This window comes from Capsicum annuum, chromosome 6, assembly GCF_002878395.1.
Source record: "Capsicum annuum cultivar UCD-10X-F1 chromosome 6, UCD10Xv1.1, whole genome shotgun sequence".
Lineage (NCBI taxonomy): Eukaryota > Viridiplantae > Streptophyta > Magnoliopsida > Solanales > Solanaceae > Capsicum > Capsicum annuum.
The window spans coordinates 200,948,505-200,955,006 of record NC_061116.1 but is presented as its reverse complement, the minus strand read 5'-3'; the positions used below and the strand labels follow the sequence as shown (position 1 = coordinate 200,955,006).

General features: G+C 32.8%; 1 pseudogene; it reads right to left on the bottom strand.

The window, feature by feature from the left end:
• Positions 1-3,735: 3,735 nt before the first annotated feature.
• LOC107874006 lies at positions 3,736-6,486 on the bottom strand (annotated as a pseudogene).
• Positions 6,487-6,502: the final 16 nt, after the last annotated feature.

Below are 6,502 nucleotides of genomic sequence, written 5' to 3'. Positions count from 1 at the left end.
GCAATTTCATATTATGTAGTGTATGAGAAAATTGAAGCAAAAGATCAAAAACGTTTGAATTATTATTATGAATTAAAGAGGGGAACTTTTGAGTATTGATTGGGATTGCGTGTGAACTTCACAAGCTGTCTACGTTTAGGCTTGACAACATATCTATCCGTGTAAATATAAGGTAGGGTTGTGTATTTAATTTAGAATTCTAATTATGGATGGTAAATATTAGAATAAAGTGTGTTTATTTTAGAATTCTAATTATGGTTATTGTCCTAAATATTTGGATAATAATTAGTGACAATTAATTGGAGAAAAAGAATGAAAGGGCGATTTTGTCTACTGCAGATATTTTTAATAAAGGGCACTTTTTTAAGGGTCTTCACACTTTTAATATATTATAGATATAGATTATAAATATAGATATAGATAATTACAATTCTAAATTTTCAAAATAAATTTTTAAAGCTTCACTTGTGAAATTTAAAACTCATGAATTTTAACTATTTTCTGAAGACATTATCAAAAAATGATCGTTCAATCATATTTCTATCAAATTTTACCTATAGAGCCCAAAAGTCAAAACTCAAATAAGATATTGAGTAATGTCAGAATGGTTTTGGGATCAAGTTGGGAGCCTAAAGTACCCAGAGACTGTCATAGTCCCTAACTCGCAAAAAATACACAAATTAATTAACATGAAAAACATATATACATTGGCGATTATTTTTGTTATTATTTTATATTTTTATTAGGCAATTTAATGCACAAAAGATTCCATTAACATGGACTATTAGATTTTTAAAAAAGAATCATTTCTAAATCCAATAATTTAACTAATACGCACCAATGGTCCATGTTTATTATGACGTACGACAAATGTACCCTTAAGGTCATTCAATAATCTTATTGTTAAATAAATGAATTCTAAATCAATTCTAAAGTTAGCTTATGGGGAGGATGTTCAAGCCTTTTAAGGAGATTACTTATCTCTTGAACCACAAATGTGGAACTCTTTGCACTCATATCCAAAGCTAGACACCTGAGTGTGGGGAGTTTTATTAGGAAGGCTCAACATTGGGAAACAAAAAATTGAGCCTCAAGGCGCAACACGGGATATATGTGTCTACCTGTTTAATTTTATGTAAGTTTAAGTGTCTACTTATGCACACTCAAAGTTGAAGGCCATACATATAATTTAAAGTCAAGTTAAAGGACATGTTTATGTATTGTGCCTAAAACAAATATGGATCTTAAGAGCACACAAATTTTGGCTAAGAAACAAAGCATTTTTGAATGGGTCTATATATGTATGCCTTGTAATTCCAACTTGAAATTGGAAGACATTTACCTGTGAAGTCCAAAACCTGTTAAAATAAAAAGTACATCTACGTGTTTACTTCTACCTCAAGTAAATTATTACCTTAACCAAATAAGAAAAGGATTCATAAATTATTACCTTAACCAGATAGAAAAAGGATTCATAGGTTCATAGGTGATTCTATATAAAGGGTTATGAGAAAAAAAAAATTTCTTCAGAAAAGTTTCATGAGAAATACACTTTATTGAAAGTTTGTATTACACTAAATTAACACTATTAAATTGTGAGTTGAAATTTTGTCTGAAATTACTTTTGTCTTCTGTTACGTGTTACGAACCCTGCAATTCTACAGGGCTTGTTGCCAGAAGAAAAAGGAAATGGCTTGTTGCCAGAAAAAAAAAAAAAAGGAAATGTGAAAAAAGGAATTACTTGAAGAAATCGAAAAAGTCAAGTCTTTTTTACACTTACATAGCCAGAGAGAAAACAAAATTTTGTTGTTGATTGGTGAGGAAGACGATGATTAACCACAAATGAAGAAGAAAAAAGAGATGTGGAAAAATCAATTGGATGGAGAGATGGAAGAATTTAAGTTGAACTTATATTCAAAAAAAAAAAAAAAAAAAAAAGAGATTTGAAAAATGCAATTACGCCAAGAATTGAAAGAAATCAAGTTGAAGTTATATTCGCAAGGCCAAAGAAAAGGAGAAGTAGTGATACTTATGGGTGAAAAGGGATATGATGAACAACAAATGAAGAAGAAGAAAAAATATGGGAAAAACAATTATGTGAAGAAATTGAAAACGCCAAAGAGAAATTATGTTGACGATAATTTGAAAGGAATTCGTTTTAATTGTTTATTTGATGTTTGCTAACAGTAGAATTCAACCTTTTTTTTTTTTTTTAATTTCATTCGGTGTTCGGTATTCTCATTGAAGCCCCGGCTAATCCAGATCATACATTGCAGGGCTCATTAAGGGATAGCGCTCCCAACAAAACTTTTTCTCTACCCAGAGCTCAAATTCGAGACTCTGATTAAGGGTAGAGTAGTCTCACCACTGCACCATGACCCATGTCGTTTATTTCAACTTAAAATGTTAATAAGAATGTTTTTGTTATGTAATAAAACTATGTAGGCTTCATCCTCCTTAGAGGGTTATTGTTTGTGGATGGTTGTTACTTATTATGAAATGTCTTGTTGCTTTAATTTTAGATTGAAAAAGTCATAAAATTTTAACTAAATTACTTGTCCGTTAAATTTACTTTAGCATGCTAATTTTATGAATGTTTCTATTCCACTTTTATCTTATTCTTAGTGAATTAACTATCACTTTAAATATATAAAGGCAATCTCAATTTTATTGGTGTGGTTCCCGTATGCCACATCAAGTATCACATGAGAATTCTATTAATTTTTAAGTCTACTCTTTTTCTTTCGCTTTTATTCAAAAGTTTTCTTTTATTAATCATATTTTCACATTAATTAATACCTTATTAATCATTAAAATCCTTCAACAAGGAGTATAAAAATTTTCCAACACCAAATCAATTGTCCCAAGTCGGTCGAAAATATCAAATTTCACCGCACATTCAAAACGCATTGATATGAGAAAAATTACAAATCATAGTACTTTAGGTATAGTAATTGAATATCTAAAATTTTAAAATATTAAATTATTCTAATTTAATTTTGCAGTGAAAATGAGTCAAATGACTCTCCCAAAGTAAAATGTGACAACTATTTTGAAACATAGGAGAGAGAAAGTATTTTAAGTAAAACTCGTGCATAGGGGGATTAAACAATAACTTAACAGTTAACACACACGGTTAACTCATATATTAAAGAAATTAACGTGCAAAAAGTTTGCGTAATTCGGAATCTCGTATAAACGTGCAATCGATTTAAGAGTTCAATTAATTAGTAACAAGTTGATGATCAAATATTCATTGATTTTAATACGTACATACCTTTATTGACTCTCTTACACTTGCCTTAACTATGTCGAAAACGAAGTTAAGGCAAATTCAATCTTCAAGACTTTCGAGTATAGAGTGGAAGTGATATTGTCTGATTTAAGTTAAAATTGCATTAAGTATAAGGCTTGCTTTGTTATGTGCAAATAACTTTTTATGTGTTTCGGTGTTATGTGAGATAGGAAAGAAGATAGTATAAGGTGAAGGTCTGGATATGAAAATGATCCAATTTGACCATTTTACATTGGTAAAATGAGAAAATAGAATAATCGACAATCTTGCCTGGTGTGCTTCGGAAGCTTTACCAAACTACTGTTGATTGACTGGGAATGATGTAACTCGACTGGTAATACAGATACAAAGTTATTTATAAAATCAGTTTAACAAGTTAAGCCAAACAGGATTTAACTTTCTTTGATATACTGGAAACAAAGATGAGAACAGAACCAATAAAAGAACAAAATGGATAAAGGTTATAAAAACCATTGTCATCTCGTACATTATAAAAATACAAATTTTTATATTGGCTTATAAAAAGAAGAATAAACAAATAATTGGCTTTGTTTTCTATCTGATTGATTCCTTTTGATCCTGATATTTGGTCTATCCTTGAAGAGATTAAAAACAAGAGCCTATGGAGTCACTGTTTTATTCTGAATTGCACTTTTCTGCTGCATTTTTTTCCTAGTCCTAGCAATGTAACCTCGGAGCCGAGGAGTAACATCCTCGTTGATCTTGATCATGATGAAGAAGATCACGCGGTAGACGATTATCATTGAGAAGATGACACTTAGATCCACCCATTTTGATCTGTTCACGTCAATCTGGAATGTTTCTTTTAGTGCGTATTCACCTGTGATCTTCGGAAGATCAAAACTCTGGTTATCAAAAATTAACCCTTCAAGTCATTTTTGTATATCCCCTAGAGATACCACGAAGTTAAGAGTAACAGGATTCATAAATAGAGTCAAAATAAGATACCATATGACCCTCAGCTTCAGCTAGAGAAGGAAAACTTTTGGTCGATGGATTTAACTTATACACACACTGTAAAATTGTTTATGCTATTAGTGCATTTTAACATGTTGTATTAGGTTAATTGTTTTATTTTTAAGGCGACTAAATTCTACATATTATTGACTGTTACCTGTGATGTGTAAACATTTCCATTTTGAGTTCATTAACAACGCGTATAAAATCTGCAGCAAATGTTTACCTGTACAGCCCAAAAATCGTTAGTCATGTAAGACACTGGGTAACGCCAGAAAGGTTTTGGTATGTCATGGGGGAGTCTGAAGAATCCAGAAACCACCATAGATATTCCCTAACACAGAAAACATACACAATTGTTAAGTGTGGAATGTGGTATGCATTTGTATATACTTTAGATTCTTAGATAAGCAAAACATTTCTTAGTCTAATAAAAGGGAAACAGATTTCACTACCAGAATGCCAGCTCCTATGACGTTACCCATGAGGAAATTAGGGACAACACTGGAAATGGCCATCATCAGGCTCTCAACCGCTGTAATGCAGGCATAAAGCGCCAGTACAAAGAACAAATAGTGGGAGAATCCTGGATGGAAGCGAACCATGAAGTAGCAGACAGTGTCAGAAAGTAGTGCAATCAATATAAGGAACAGCATTGAAGATAACGTGTTGCTTATGACAAATGCAACCACACCATAATGCCCATTCATCCTTTCCCTTTGAAAAACCTGTTTTGACCGCAAAAAAGGGACGGAATAATTAGAATTGCATGGCAATGTATCATTATAGTTAAGAAATTTTTTCTAGACTGTCGTACAAAGCACGAACTTTCATATCCTCCACGAATGAAGGGAAACCTCCTATCGACATGAATGTCATAAATCCAATGATGAAAGCTGCACATGCACCTCTTGCCTGCATAATGTCAATTTGATAAATAAAGCAACAAACGCGTCTTCTTGTAGGAGACATTGATTACAAGGAGAAATGAGTTACCTGGATGGAACTATACTCCAGTAATAACCAAAGTCTCTTGACATATTAACAATGAACGTTTGGTTAAGGTGTAGGATTGCATAAAGAAACTAGCTTGGCTACCCTTAGAATTTAGCACTTCTCCTTTCTGTTGAAAAAAAAACGATCACATTTAACAAGAGAAAAATTAGACAGATGATGAAGAAATCAAGATCAAGGCTTGCTACATTCAAACTTACAACTTTGGACATTTCTTCTACGTGTTCATTTGCTAAGTAGCAGTACTGAGAACGATCATAGAAGTCAACAAGAATTCGAATTGCTTCTGCTGTTGTCATCTTGTTTAGAGGATAGTCACTGCACCTAAAGGTTGTTTTCTTTAAAAAAGCCAGACAAAGAAAATCATCTTCAGCCGGTTAAACTACACAACTAGATAAGATTTGTGATACATTGTTAATATATATAAATCCATGTTAATGTTGCTTAAACAAAGCGGCAACTAATATGGATTAGTGACAATTTTATTGCTGTTATCAAAACAAAGACACATTGTGTATAATGAGTATGTTTCAAGTGTTCCCAACGGTGAAAAGACTTACCAATTTAAAACGTTATTCCCAAATCTCTAGAAAAAACGTGCAAACTTTTGGAGTTTAATTAGTAACAAGATGATCTTAAAAGATATACCTTGATTGGCCCTCTTAGAGTTGCCTTAACTTTGTAAAAATCGAAGTTAACACAGCGGAGGAAATGATCCGATGGATTTCTGAAAGAAGGACAAGGAAAACCAGCTTCTGCAAAGAACTGCAAACAAAAAACAGTTTTGAGAAGTTGAGGGAGCTTGTTGATTGTGTATGTCATAATAGAGAAAGGTAGGAATCATCAGTTGTGAATCAAGAATTTGAAGTTGGGTTGTGCTTTTTAAATATGCGTGTCAATTACTTTAACACATATATAGTTCAGACTAGAAGGGGAGCCTTGGCTTAGCTGGTAAAGTTGATGTCATGAGACCAGGAGGTCATTGGTTCGAGCTGTGGAAATGGTCTCTTGCATAAATGCAAGGTAAGACCGCATACAATAGACCCTTGTACCCTTGTGGTCCGGCCCTTTCCCTGACCCTGCGCATAGCGGGAGCTTAATGCACCGGGCTGCCCTTTTGATATATAGTTCAGACTATAGACTCTGTAGAAAACATATATCTTGCCTCGCATGCTTCAGAAACCTGCCCAAAGTAAACTGTTTTGCCTCCGGAGA